Genomic DNA, 11,993 nt, shown 5'->3' on the forward strand with positions numbered 1-11,993 from the left:
CTTGAAACCTACCACAAGTGAAGCGGGCTTCTTACAGATTAATTCTTTCCTACTTCTCTCCCTTTAACATGTACGTGGGCCCTCAGCATATCCCCGGCTTGTGTTGTGTCAGTGTCAGCGACAGGTATAGGTCATTACAAATACGTGTGCCATGACAGCTAAGGTTCAGTGGTGTAGTGGTTATCACGTCTGCTTCACACGCAGAAGGCCGCGAGTTCGAGCCTCGCCTGAACCATCCTTTGTTTTTACACCTCCATGAATTGTCGTTTTGCAATTCTTCCTTGCTGACAGATGTCAGAGCAGTTGTGTACTATATCCAATGCGTTATAAGACTCAGGGAGCGTTATATGAGGTTTGCTAACTGGCATTTATTGAGACAGATGAAAATGGGGTTGGCCAAACCACTCAGAATGCCTCTCTTCCCTCCATCTCTGCCACATGTGACTGAGAGGAACGGTCATCAAGAACCAGGGTTACTAACCTCAGATGGCACTCACCCTGGTTGGCTTCGCGCTCAGAAAGAGAGACTGTCTATCGTCCTCGTGGTTTGGTAGACTGTCAGTTTTACCTGAAGTCATGGCGATGCATACTATAGAAATGATCCCTAAAAGTATGATCTTAACTACTGCGGGCCGGATTTTGTACCTACTTCTTTTCAAAAGGCACGCCCGTGTGGTATGCAATAGCACCTATCGTTGTTGGTACACGTCTGGAAAAATCTCCAGCACGACAATCTGTCGTAGACAGGGCCACCTGTGTGCTCTTCGGATTCATTCCACGTTTGTGATTAACTGAAAAAAGCACATAGAGTACAGGCAATCTCAACTGATCAAGTGTTTTCTCAATGTAAATTGTTTTGTGATTACAGCGTATTGGTGGTTATCTCCCATTGACCGTGGGTATGATTGTGACTGTGACTGCTCCAGTGTCAACATCCAAGTTGGAAGAACCAGAAGGAGACTTGGTGTGATCGCACATCATTACACCTTAATTAGCCCCACCCAAATCCTCTTTATATAAGCTCCGACTCATGATTCCATTGTGCAAAGTTGTGTTTTTGGATATGTTCAAACCTTATTAATGTAAGGAAATGAAGTAGCAGAGAAGACTATGCTCAAGCTATATCACCTGGAAGAGATTTAGCTTGTTTCTCCAAAGACTTGCAACTGGTTCCGTGGTGTAGTGGTTATCACGTCTGCTTAACACGCAGAAGGCCGCGAGTTCGAGCCTCGCCGGAACCTTATTTTTTCTTGGGGTTGCATTATATCTTGCAATAAGCACAACTCTCTTTCTCAACTTGAAACCTACCACAAGTGAAGCGGGCTTCTTACAGATTAATTCTTTCCTACTTCTCTCCCTTTAACATGTACGTGGGCCCTCAGCATATCCCCGGCTTGTGTTGTGTCAGTGTCAGCGACAGGTATAGGTCATTACAAATACGTGTGCCATGACAGCTAAGGTTCAGTGGTGTAGTGGTTATCACGTCTGCTTCACACGCAGAAGGCCGCGAGTTCGAGCCTCGCCTGAACCATCCTTTGTTTTTACACCTCCATGAATTGTCGTTTTGCAATTCGTCCTTGCTGACAGATGTCAGAGCAGTTGTGTACTATATCCAATGCGTTATAAGACTCAGGGAGCGTTATATGAGGTTTGCTAACTGGCATTTATTGAGACAGATGAAAATGGGGTTGGCCAAACCACTCAGAATGCCTCTCTTCCCTCCATCTCTGCCACATGTGACTGAGAGGAACGGTCATCAAGAACCAGGGTTACTAACCTCAGATGGCACTCACCCTGGTTGGCTTCGCGCTCAGAAAGAGAGACTGTCTATCGTCCTCGTGGTTTGGTAGACTGTCAGTTTTACCTGAAGTCATGGCGATGCATACTATAGAAATGATCCCTAAAAGTATGATCTTAACTACTGCGGGCCGGATTTTGTACCTACTTCTTTTCAAAAGGCACGCCCGTGTGGTATGCAATAGCACCTATCGTTGTTGGTACACGTCTGGAAAAATCTCCAGCACGACAATCTGTCGTAGACAGGGCCACCTGTGTGCTCTTCGGATTCATTCCACGTTTGTGATTAACTGAAAAAAGCACATAGAGTACAGGCAATCTCAACTGATCAAGTGTTTTGTCAATGTAAATTGTTTTGTGATTACAGCGTATTGGTGGTTATCTCCCATTGACCGTGGGTATGATTGTGACTGTGACTGCTCCAGTGTCAACATCCAAGTTGGAAGAACCAGAAGGAGACTTGGTGTGATCGCACATCATTACACCTTAATTAGCCCCACCCAAATCCTCTTTATATAAGCTCCGACTCATGATTCCATTGTGCAAAGTTGTGTTTTTGGATATGTTCAAACCTTATTAATGTAAGGAAATGAAGTAGCAGAGAAGACTATGCTCAAGCTATATCACCTGGAAGAGATTTAGCTTGTTTCTCCAAAGGCTTGCAACTGGTTCCGTGGTGTAGTGGTTATCACGTCTGCTTAACACGCAGAAGGCCGCGAGTTCGAGCCTCGCCGGAACCTTATTTTTTCTTGGGGTTGCATTATATCTTGCAATAAGCACAACTCTCTTTCTCAACTTGAAACCTACCACAAGTGAAGCGGGCTTCTTACAGATTAATTCTTTCCTACTTCTCTCCCTTTAACATGTACGTGGGCCCTCAGCATATCCCCGGCTTGTGTTGTGTCAGTGTCAGCGACAGGTATAGGTCATTACAAATACGTGTGCCATGACAGCTAAGGTTCAGTGGTGTAGTGGTTATCACGTCTGCTTCACACGCAGAAGGCCGCGAGTTCGAGCCTCGCCTGAACCATCCTTTGTTTTTACACCTCCATGAATTGTCGTTTTGCAATTCTTCCTTGCTGACAGATGTCAGAGCAGTTGTGTACTATATCCAATGCGTTATAAGACTCAGGGAGCGTTATATGAGGTTTGCTAACTGGCATTTATTGAGACAGATGAAAATGGGGTTGGCCAAACCACTCAGAATGCCTCTCTTCCCTCCATCTCTGCCACATGTGACTGAGAGGAACGGTCATCAAGAACCAGGGTTACTAACCTCAGATGGCACTCACCCTGGTTGGCTTCGCGCTCAGAAAGAGAGACTGTCTATCGTCCTCGTGGTTTGGTAGACTGTCAGTTTTACCTGAAGTCATGGCGATGCATACTATAGAAATGATCCCTAAAAGTATGATCTTAACTACTGCGGGCCGGATTTTGTACCTACTTCTTTTCAAAAGGCACGCCCGTGTGGTATGCAATAGCACCTATCGTTGTTGGTACACGTCTGGAAAAATCTCCAGCACGACAATCTGTCGTAGACAGGGCCACCTGTGTGCTCTTCGGATTCATTCCACGTTTGTGATTAACTGAAAAAAGCACATAGAGTACAGGCAATCTCAACTGATCAAGTGTTTTCTCAATGTAAATTGTTTTGTGATTACAGCGTATTGGTGGTTATCTCCCATTGACCGTGGGTATGATTGTGACTGTGACTGCTCCAGTGTCAACATCCAAGTTGGAAGAACCAGAAGGAGACTTGGTGTGATCGCACATCATTACACCTTAATTAGCCCCACCCAAATCCTCTTTATATAAGCTCCGACTCATGATTCCATTGTGCAAAGTTGTGTTTTTGGATATGTTCAAACCTTATTAATGTAAGGAAATGAAGTAGCAGAGAAGACTATGCTCAAGCTATATCACCTGGAAGAGATTTAGCTTGTTTCTCCAAAGACTTGCAACTGGTTCCGTGGTGTAGTGGTTATCACGTCTGCTTAACACGCAGAAGGCCGCGAGTTCGAGCCTCGCCGGAACCTTATTTTTTCTTGGGGTTGCATTATATCTTGCAATAAGCACAACTCTCTTTCTCAACTTGAAACCTACCACAAGTGAAGCGGGCTTCTTACAGATTAATTCTTTCCTACTTCTCTCCCTTTAACATGTACGTGGGCCCTCAGCATATCCCCGGCTTGTGTTGTGTCAGTGTCAGCGACAGGTATAGGTCATTACAAATACGTGTGCCATGACAGCTAAGGTTCAGTGGTGTAGTGGTTATCACGTCTGCTTCACACGCAGAAGGCCGCGAGTTCGAGCCTCGCCTGAACCATCCTTTGTTTTTACACCTCCATGAATTGTCGTTTTGCAATTCGTCCTTGCTGACAGATGTCAGAGCAGTTGTGTACTATATCCAATGCGTTATAAGACTCAGGGAGCGTTATATGAGGTTTGCTAACTGGCATTTATTGAGACAGATGAAAATGGGGTTGGCCAAACCACTCAGAATGCCTCTCTTCCCTCCATCTCTGCCACATGTGACTGAGAGGAACGGTCATCAAGAACCAGGGTTACTAACCTCAGATGGCACTCACCCTGGTTGGCTTCGCGCTCAGAAAGAGAGACTGTCTATCGTCCTCGTGGTTTGGTAGACTGTCAGTTTTACCTGAAGTCATGGCGATGCATACTATAGAAATGATCCCTAAAAGTATGATCTTAACTACTGCGGGCCGGATTTTGTACCTACTTCTTTTCAAAAGGCACGCCCGTGTGGTATGCAATAGCACCTATCGTTGTTGGTACACGTCTGGAAAAATCTCCAGCACGACAATCTGTCGTAGACAGGGCCACCTGTGTGCTCTTCGGATTCATTCCACGTTTGTGATTAACTGAAAAAAGCACATAGAGTACAGGCAATCTCAACTGATCAAGTGTTTTGTCAATGTAAATTGTTTTGTGATTACAGCGTATTGGTGGTTATCTCCCATTGACCGTGGGTATGATTGTGACTGTGACTGCTCCAGTGTCAACATCCAAGTTGGAAGAACCAGAAGGAGACTTGGTGTGATCGCACATCATTACACCTTAATTAGCCCCACCCAAATCCTCTTTATATAAGCTCCGACTCATGATTCCATTGTGCAAAGTTGTGTTTTTGGATATGTTCAAACCTTATTAATGTAAGGAAATGAAGTAGCAGAGAAGACTATGCTCAAGCTATATCACCTGGAAGAGATTTAGCTTGTTTCTCCAAAGGCTTGCAACTGGTTCCGTGGTGTAGTGGTTATCACGTCTGCTTAACACGCAGAAGGCCGCGAGTTCGAGCCTCGCCGGAACCTTATTTTTTCTTGGGGTTGCATTATATCTTGCAATAAGCACAACTCTCTTTCTCAACTTGAAACCTACCACAAGTGAAGCGGGCTTCTTACAGATTAATTCTTTCCTACTTCTCTCCCTTTAACATGTACGTGGGCCCTCAGCATATCCCCGGCTTGTGTTGTGTCAGTGTCAGCGACAGGTATAGGTCATTACAAATACGTGTGCCATGACAGCTAAGGTTCAGTGGTGTAGTGGTTATCACGTCTGCTTCACACGCAGAAGGCCGCGAGTTCGAGCCTCGCCTGAACCTTCCTTTGTTTTTACACCTCCATGAATTGTCGTTTTGCAATTCTTCCTTGCTGACAGATGTCAGAGCAGTTGTGTACTATATCCAATGCGTTATAAGACTCAGGGAGCGTTATATGAGGTTTGCTAACTGGCATTTATTGAGACAGATGAAAATGGGGTTGGCCAAACCACTCAGAATGCCTCTCTTCCCTCCATCTCTGCCACATGTGACTGAGAGGAACGGTCATCAAGAACCAGGGTTACTAACCTCAGATGGCACTCACCCTGGTTGGCTTCGCGCTCAGAAAGAGAGACTGTCTATCGTCCTCGTGGTTTGGTAGACTGTCAGTTTTACCTGAAGTCATGGCGATGCATACTATAGAAATGATCCCTAAAAGTATGATCTTAACTACTGCGGGCCGGATTTTGTACCTACTTCTTTTCAAAAGGCACGCCCGTGTGGTATGCAATAGCACCTATCGTTGTTGGTACACGTCTGGAAAAATCTCCAGCACGACAATCTGTCGTAGACAGGGCCACCTGTGTGCTCTTCGGATTCATTCCACGTTTGTGATTAACTGAAAAAAGCACATAGAGTACAGGCAATCTCAACTGATCAAGTGTTTTCTCAATGTAAATTGTTTTGTGATTACAGCGTATTGGTGGTTATCTCCCATTGACCGTGGGTATGATTGTGACTGTGACTGCTCCAGTGTCAACATCCAAGTTGGAAGAACCAGAAGGAGACTTGGTGTGATCGCACATCATTACACCTTAATTAGCCCCACCCAAATCCTCTTTATATAAGCTCCGACTCATGATTCCATTGTGCAAAGTTGTGTTTTTGGACATGTTCAAACCTTATTAATGTAAGGAAATGAAGTAGCAGAGAAGACTATGCTCAAGCTATATCACCTGGAAGAGATTTAGCTTGTTTCTCCAAAGGCTTGCAACTGGTTCCGTGGTGTAGTGGTTATCACGTCTACTTAACACGCAGAAGGCCGCGAGTTCGAGCCTCGCCGGAACCTTATTTTTTCTTGGGGTTGCATTATATCTTGCAATAAGCACAACTCTCTTTCTCAACTTGAAACCTACCACAAGTGAAGCGGGCTTCTTACAGATTAATTCTTTCCTACTTCTCTCCCTTTAACATGTACGTGGGCCCTCAGCATATCCCCGGCTTGTGTTGTGTCAGTGTCAGCGACAGGTATAGGTCATTACAAATACGTGTGCCATGACAGCTTAGGTTCAGTGGTGTAGTGGTTATCACGTCTGCTTCACACGCAGAAGGCCGCGAGTTCGAGCCTCGCCTGAACCATCGTTTGTTTTTACACCTCCATGTATTGTCGTTTTGCAATTCTTCCTTGCTGACAGATGTCAGAGCAGTTGTGTACTATATCCAATGCGTTATAAGACTCAGGGAGCGTTATATGAGGTTTGCTAACTGGCATTTATTGAGACAGATGAAAATGGGGTTGGCCAAACCACTCAGAATGCCTCTCTTCCCTCCATCTCTGCCACATGTGACTGAGAGGAACGGTCATCAAGAACCAGGGTTACTAACCTCAGATGGCACTCACCCTGGTTGGCTTCGCGCTCAGAAAGAGAGACTGTCTATCGTCCTCGTGGTTTGGTAGACTGTCAGTTTTACCTGAAGTCATGGCGATGCATACTATAGAAATGATCCCTAAAAGTATGATCTTAACTACTGCGGGCCGGATTTTGTACCTACTTCTTTTCAAAAGGCACGCCCGTGTGGTATGCAATAGCACCTATCGTTGTTGGTACACGTCTGGAAAAATCTCCAGCACGACAATCTGTCGTAGACAGGGCCACCTGTGTGCTCTTCGGATTCATTTCACGTTTGTGATTAACTGAAAAAAGCACATAGAGTACAGGCAATCTCAACTGATCAAGTGTTTTGTCAATGTAAATTGTTTTGTGATTACAGCGTATTGGTGGTTATCTCCCATTGACCGTGGGTATGATTGTGACTGTGACTGCTCCAGTGTCAACATCCAAGTTGGAAGAACCAGAAGGAGACTTGGTGTGATCGCACATCATTACACCTTAATTAGCCCCACCCAAATCCTCTTTATATAAGCTCCGACTCATGATTCCATTGTGCAAAGTTGTGTTTTTGGATATGTTCAAACCTTATTAATGTAAGGAAATGAAGTAGCAGAGAAGACTATGCTCAAGCTATATCACCTGGAAGAGATTTAGCTTGTTTCTCCAAAGGCTTGCAACTGGTTCCGTGGTGTAGTGGTTATCACGTCTGCTTAACACGCAGAAGGCCGCGAGTTCGAGCCTCGCCGGAACCTTATTTTTTCTTGGGGTTGCATTATATCTTGCAATAAGCACAACTCTCTTTCTCAACTTGAAACCTACCACAAGTGAAGCGGGCTTCTTACAGATTAATTCTTTCCTACTTCTCTCCCTTTAACATGTACGTGGGCCCTCAGCATATCCCCGGCTTGTGTTGTGTCAGTGTCAGCGACAGGTATAGGTCATTACAAATACGTGTGCCATGACAGCTAAGGTTCAGTGGTGTAGTGGTTATCACGTCTGCTTCACACGCAGAAGGCCGCGAGTTCGAGCCTCGCCTGAACCTTCCTTTGTTTTTACACCTCCATGAATTGTCGTTTTGCAATTCTTCCTTGCTGACAGATGTCAGAGCAGTTGTGTACTATATCCAATGCGTTATAAGACTCAGGGAGCGTTATATGAGGTTTGCTAACTGGCATTTATTGAGACAGATGAAAATGGGGTTGGCCAAACCACTCAGAATGCCTCTCTTCCCTCCATCTCTGCCACATGTGACTGAGAGGAACGGTCATCAAGAACCAGGGTTACTAACCTCAGATGGCACTCACCCTGGTTGGCTTCGCGCTCAGAAAGAGAGACTGTCTATCGTCCTCGTGGTTTGGTAGACTGTCAGTTTTACCTGAAGTCATGGCGATGCATACTATAGAAATGATCCCTAAAAGTATGATCTTAACTACTGCGGGCCGGATTTTGTACCTACTTCTTTTCAAAAGGCACGCCCGTGTGGTATGCAATAGCACCTATCGTTGTTGGTACACGTCTGGAAAAATCTCCAGCACGACAATCTGTCGTAGACAGGGCCACCTGTGTGCTCTTCGGATTCATTCCACGTTTGTGATTAACTGAAAAAAGCACATAGAGTACAGGCAATCTCAACTGATCAAGTGTTTTCTCAATGTAAATTGTTTTGTGATTACAGCGTATTGGTGGTTATCTCCCATTGACCGTGGGTATGATTGTGACTGTGACTGCTCCAGTGTCAACATCCAAGTTGGAAGAACCAGAAGGAGACTTGGTGTGATCGCACATCATTACACCTTAATTAGCCCCACCCAAATCCTCTTTATATAAGCTCCGACTCATGATTCCATTGTGCAAAGTTGTGTTTTTGGATATGTTCAAACCTTATTAATGTAAGGAAATGAAGTAGCAGAGAAGACTATGCTCAAGCTATATCACCTGGAAGAGATTTAGCTTGTTTCTCCAAAGGCTTGCAACTGGTTCCGTGGTGTAGTGGTTATCACGTCTGCTTAACACGCAGAAGGCCGCGAGTTCGAGCCTCGCCGGAACCTTATTTTTTCTTGGGGTTGCATTATATCTTGCAATAAGCACAACTCTCTTTCTCAACTTGAAACCTACCACAAGTGAAGCGGACTTGTTACAGATTAATTCTTTCCTACTTCTCTCCCTTTAACGTGTGCGTGGGCCCTCAGCATATCCCCGGCTTGTGTTGTGTCAGTGTCAGCGACAGGTATAGGTCATTACAAATACGTGTGCCATGACAGCTAAGGTTCAGTGGTGTAGTGGTTATCACGTCTGCTTCACACGCAGAAGGCCGCGAGTTCGAGCCTCGCCTGAACCTTCCTTTGTTTTTACACCTCCATGAATTGTCGTTTTGCAATTCTTCCTTGCTGACAGATGTCAGAGCAGTTGTGTACTATATCCAATGCGTTATAAGACTCAGGGAGCGTTATATGAGGTTTGCTAACTGGCATTTATTGAGACAGATGAAAATGGGGTTGGCCAAACCACTCAGAATGCCTCTCTTCCCTCCATCTCTGCCACATGTGACTGAGAGGAACGGTCATCAAGAACCAGGGTTACTAACCTCAAATGGCACTCACCCTGGTTGGCTTCGCGCTCAGAAAGAGAGACTGTCTATCGTCCTCGTGGTTTGGTAGACTGTCAGTTTTACCTGAAGTCATGGCGATGCATACTATAGAAATGATCCCTAAAAGTATGATCTTAACTACTGCGGGCCGGATTTTGTACCTACTTCTTTTCAAAAGGCACGCCCGTGTGGTATGCAATAGCACCTATCGTTGTTGGTACACGTCTGGAAAAATCTCCAGCACGACAATCTGTCGTAGACAGGGCCACCTGTGTGCTCTTCGGATTCATTCCACGTTTGTGATTAACTGAAAAAAGCACATAGAGTACAGGCAATCTCAACTGATCAAGTGTTTTCTCAATGTAAATTGTTTTGTGATTACAGCGTATTGGTGGTTATCTCCCATTGACCGTGGGTATGATTGTGACTGTGACTGCTCCAGTGTCAACATCCAAGTTGGAAGAACCAGAAGGAGACTTGGTGTGATCGCACATCATTACACCTTAATTAGCCCCACCCAAATCTTCTTTATATAAGCTCCGACTCATGATTCCATTGTGCTAAGTTGTGTTTTTGGATATGTTCAAACCTTATTAATGTAAGGAAATGAAGTAGCAGAGAAGACTATGCTCAAGCTATATCACCTGGAAGAGATTTAGCTTGTTTCTCCAAAGGCTTGCAACTGGTTCCGTGGTGTAGTGGTTATCACGTCTGCTTAACACGCAGAAGGCCGCGAGTTCGAGCCTCGCCGGAACCTTATTTTTTCTTGGGGTTGCATTATATCTTGCAATAAGCACAACTCTCTTTCTCAACTTGAAACCTACCACAAGTGAAGCGGGCTTCTTACAGATTAATTCTTTCCTACTTCTCTCCCTTTAACATGTACGTGGGCCCTCAGCATATCCCCGGCTTGTGTTGTGTCAGTGTCAGCGACAGGTATAGGTCATTACAAATACGTGTGCCATGACAGCTAAGGTTCAGTGGTGTAGTGGTTATCACGTCTGCTTCACACGCAGAAGGCCGCGAGTTCGAGCCTCGCCTGAACCTTCCTTTTTTTTTACACCTCCATGAATTGTCGTTTTGCAATTCTTCCTTGCTGACAGATGTCAGAGCAGTTGTGTACTATATCCAATGCGTTATAAGACTCAGGGAGCGTTATATGAGGTTTGCTAACTGGCATTTATTGAGACAGATGAAAATGGGGTTGGCCAAACCACTCAGAATGCCTCTCTTCCCTCCATCTCTGCCACATGTGACTGAGAGGAACGGTCATCAAGAACCAGGGTTACTAACCTCAGATGGCACTCACCCTGGTTGGCTTCGCGCTCAGAAAGAGAGACTGTCTATCGTCCTCGTGGTTTGGTAGACTGTCAGTTTTACCTGAAGTCATGGCGATGCATACTATAGAAATGATCCCTAAAAGTATGATCTTAACTACTGCGGGCCGGATTTTGTACCTACTTCTTTTCAAAAGGCACGCCCGTGTGGTATGCAATAGCACCTATCGTTGTTGGTACACGTCTGGAAAAATCTCCAGCACGACAATCTGTCGTAGACAGGGCCACCTGTGTGCTCTTCGGATTCATTCCACGTTTGTGATTAACTGAAAAAAGCACATAGAGTACAGGCAATCTCAACTGATCAAGTGTTTTCTCAATGTAAATTGTTTTGTGATTACAGCGTATTGGTGGTTATCTCCCATTGACCGTGGGTATGATTGTGACTGTGACTGCTCCAGTGTCAACATCCAAGTTGGAAGAACCAGAAGGAGACTTGGTGTGATCGCACATCATTACACCTTAATTAGCCCCACCCAAATCCTCTTTATATAAGCTCCGACTCATGATTCCATTGTGCAAAGTTGTGTTTTTGGATATGTTCAAACCTTATTAATGTAAGGAAATGAAGTAGCAGAGAAGACTATGCTCAAGCTATATCACCTGGAAGAGATTTAGCTTGTTTCTCCAAAGGCTTGCAACTGGTTCCGTGGTGTAGTTGTTATCACGTCTGCTTAACACGCAGAAGGCCGCGAGTTCGAGCCTCGCCGGAACCTTATTTTTTCTTGGGGTTGCATTATATCTTGCAATAAGCACAACTCTCTTTCTCAACTTGAAACCTACCACAAGTGAAGCGGACTTGTTACAGATTAATTCTTTCCTACTTCTCTCCCTTTAACGTGTGCGTGGGCCCTCAGCATATCCCCGGCTTGTGTTGTGTCAGTGTCAGCGACAGGTATAGGTCATTACAAATACGTGTGCCATGACAGCTAAGGTTCAGTGGTGTAGTGGTTATCACGTCTGCTTCACACGCAGAAGGCCGCGAGTTCGAGCCTCGCCTGAACCTTCCTTTGTTTTTACACCTCCATGAATTGTCTTTTTGCAATTCTTCCTTGCTGACAGATGTCAGAGCAGTTGTGTACTATATCCAATGCGTTATA

The 11,993-nt window shown here is 45.0% G+C and overlaps 28 non-coding genes across 28 annotated transcripts; 19 read left to right on the top strand and 9 right to left on the bottom strand.

Annotated features, from left to right (window-relative positions):
- Positions 1–162: 162 nt before the first annotated feature.
- On the top strand, positions 163–235 carry Trnav-cac (transfer RNA valine (anticodon CAC)). Its single transcript has one exon. It is a non-coding gene; the product is annotated as a tRNA-Val (tRNA).
- Positions 236–400: 165 nt separating this feature from the next.
- Positions 401–620, bottom strand: LOC137275077 (small nucleolar RNA U3). The gene has a single exon (XR_010956401.1). It is a non-coding gene; the product is annotated as a small nucleolar RNA U3 (small nucleolar RNA).
- Positions 621–1,168: 548 nt separating this feature from the next.
- Positions 1,169–1,241, top strand: Trnav-aac (transfer RNA valine (anticodon AAC)). The gene has a single exon. It is a non-coding gene; the product is annotated as a tRNA-Val (tRNA).
- Positions 1,242–1,458: 217 nt separating this feature from the next.
- On the top strand, positions 1,459–1,531 carry Trnav-cac (transfer RNA valine (anticodon CAC)). Its single transcript has one exon. It is a non-coding gene; the product is annotated as a tRNA-Val (tRNA).
- A 165-nt stretch (positions 1,532–1,696) lies between these two features.
- On the bottom strand, positions 1,697–1,916 carry LOC137275078 (small nucleolar RNA U3). Its single transcript, XR_010956402.1, has one exon. It is a non-coding gene; the product is annotated as a small nucleolar RNA U3 (small nucleolar RNA).
- Positions 1,917–2,464: 548 nt separating this feature from the next.
- Trnav-aac (transfer RNA valine (anticodon AAC)) lies at positions 2,465–2,537 on the top strand. The gene has a single exon. It is a non-coding gene; the product is annotated as a tRNA-Val (tRNA).
- Positions 2,538–2,754: 217 nt separating this feature from the next.
- On the top strand, positions 2,755–2,827 carry Trnav-cac (transfer RNA valine (anticodon CAC)). Its single transcript has one exon. It is a non-coding gene; the product is annotated as a tRNA-Val (tRNA).
- A 165-nt stretch (positions 2,828–2,992) lies between these two features.
- Positions 2,993–3,212, bottom strand: LOC137275079 (small nucleolar RNA U3). Its single transcript, XR_010956403.1, has one exon. It is a non-coding gene; the product is annotated as a small nucleolar RNA U3 (small nucleolar RNA).
- Positions 3,213–3,760: 548 nt separating this feature from the next.
- On the top strand, positions 3,761–3,833 carry Trnav-aac (transfer RNA valine (anticodon AAC)). The gene has a single exon. It is a non-coding gene; the product is annotated as a tRNA-Val (tRNA).
- Positions 3,834–4,050: 217 nt separating this feature from the next.
- Trnav-cac (transfer RNA valine (anticodon CAC)) lies at positions 4,051–4,123 on the top strand. The gene has a single exon. It is a non-coding gene; the product is annotated as a tRNA-Val (tRNA).
- A 165-nt stretch (positions 4,124–4,288) lies between these two features.
- Positions 4,289–4,508, bottom strand: LOC137275080 (small nucleolar RNA U3). Its single transcript, XR_010956404.1, has one exon. It is a non-coding gene; the product is annotated as a small nucleolar RNA U3 (small nucleolar RNA).
- Positions 4,509–5,056: 548 nt separating this feature from the next.
- Trnav-aac (transfer RNA valine (anticodon AAC)) lies at positions 5,057–5,129 on the top strand. The gene has a single exon. It is a non-coding gene; the product is annotated as a tRNA-Val (tRNA).
- Positions 5,130–5,346: 217 nt separating this feature from the next.
- On the top strand, positions 5,347–5,419 carry Trnav-cac (transfer RNA valine (anticodon CAC)). Its single transcript has one exon. It is a non-coding gene; the product is annotated as a tRNA-Val (tRNA).
- A 165-nt stretch (positions 5,420–5,584) lies between these two features.
- LOC137275081 (small nucleolar RNA U3) lies at positions 5,585–5,804 on the bottom strand. Its single transcript, XR_010956405.1, has one exon. It is a non-coding gene; the product is annotated as a small nucleolar RNA U3 (small nucleolar RNA).
- Positions 5,805–6,352: 548 nt separating this feature from the next.
- Trnav-aac (transfer RNA valine (anticodon AAC)) lies at positions 6,353–6,425 on the top strand. Its single transcript has one exon. It is a non-coding gene; the product is annotated as a tRNA-Val (tRNA).
- Positions 6,426–6,642: 217 nt separating this feature from the next.
- Trnav-cac (transfer RNA valine (anticodon CAC)) lies at positions 6,643–6,715 on the top strand. Its single transcript has one exon. It is a non-coding gene; the product is annotated as a tRNA-Val (tRNA).
- A 165-nt stretch (positions 6,716–6,880) lies between these two features.
- Positions 6,881–7,100, bottom strand: LOC137275082 (small nucleolar RNA U3). The gene has a single exon (XR_010956406.1). It is a non-coding gene; the product is annotated as a small nucleolar RNA U3 (small nucleolar RNA).
- Positions 7,101–7,648: 548 nt separating this feature from the next.
- Positions 7,649–7,721, top strand: Trnav-aac (transfer RNA valine (anticodon AAC)). The gene has a single exon. It is a non-coding gene; the product is annotated as a tRNA-Val (tRNA).
- A 217-nt stretch (positions 7,722–7,938) lies between these two features.
- On the top strand, positions 7,939–8,011 carry Trnav-cac (transfer RNA valine (anticodon CAC)). Its single transcript has one exon. It is a non-coding gene; the product is annotated as a tRNA-Val (tRNA).
- A 165-nt stretch (positions 8,012–8,176) lies between these two features.
- Positions 8,177–8,396, bottom strand: LOC137275083 (small nucleolar RNA U3). The gene has a single exon (XR_010956407.1). It is a non-coding gene; the product is annotated as a small nucleolar RNA U3 (small nucleolar RNA).
- A 548-nt stretch (positions 8,397–8,944) lies between these two features.
- On the top strand, positions 8,945–9,017 carry Trnav-aac (transfer RNA valine (anticodon AAC)). The gene has a single exon. It is a non-coding gene; the product is annotated as a tRNA-Val (tRNA).
- Positions 9,018–9,234: 217 nt separating this feature from the next.
- Trnav-cac (transfer RNA valine (anticodon CAC)) lies at positions 9,235–9,307 on the top strand. The gene has a single exon. It is a non-coding gene; the product is annotated as a tRNA-Val (tRNA).
- Positions 9,308–9,472: 165 nt separating this feature from the next.
- Positions 9,473–9,692, bottom strand: LOC137274969 (small nucleolar RNA U3). Its single transcript, XR_010956300.1, has one exon. It is a non-coding gene; the product is annotated as a small nucleolar RNA U3 (small nucleolar RNA).
- Positions 9,693–10,240: 548 nt separating this feature from the next.
- On the top strand, positions 10,241–10,313 carry Trnav-aac (transfer RNA valine (anticodon AAC)). The gene has a single exon. It is a non-coding gene; the product is annotated as a tRNA-Val (tRNA).
- Positions 10,314–10,530: 217 nt separating this feature from the next.
- Trnav-cac (transfer RNA valine (anticodon CAC)) lies at positions 10,531–10,603 on the top strand. Its single transcript has one exon. It is a non-coding gene; the product is annotated as a tRNA-Val (tRNA).
- Positions 10,604–10,768: 165 nt separating this feature from the next.
- On the bottom strand, positions 10,769–10,988 carry LOC137275085 (small nucleolar RNA U3). The gene has a single exon (XR_010956409.1). It is a non-coding gene; the product is annotated as a small nucleolar RNA U3 (small nucleolar RNA).
- A 548-nt stretch (positions 10,989–11,536) lies between these two features.
- Positions 11,537–11,609, top strand: Trnav-aac (transfer RNA valine (anticodon AAC)). Its single transcript has one exon. It is a non-coding gene; the product is annotated as a tRNA-Val (tRNA).
- Positions 11,610–11,826: 217 nt separating this feature from the next.
- Positions 11,827–11,899, top strand: Trnav-cac (transfer RNA valine (anticodon CAC)). Its single transcript has one exon. It is a non-coding gene; the product is annotated as a tRNA-Val (tRNA).
- Positions 11,900–11,993: the final 94 nt, after the last annotated feature.

Source organism: Haliotis asinina, chromosome 2, assembly GCF_037392515.1.
Source record: "Haliotis asinina isolate JCU_RB_2024 chromosome 2, JCU_Hal_asi_v2, whole genome shotgun sequence".
Taxonomy (NCBI): domain Eukaryota; kingdom Metazoa; phylum Mollusca; class Gastropoda; order Lepetellida; family Haliotidae; genus Haliotis; species Haliotis asinina.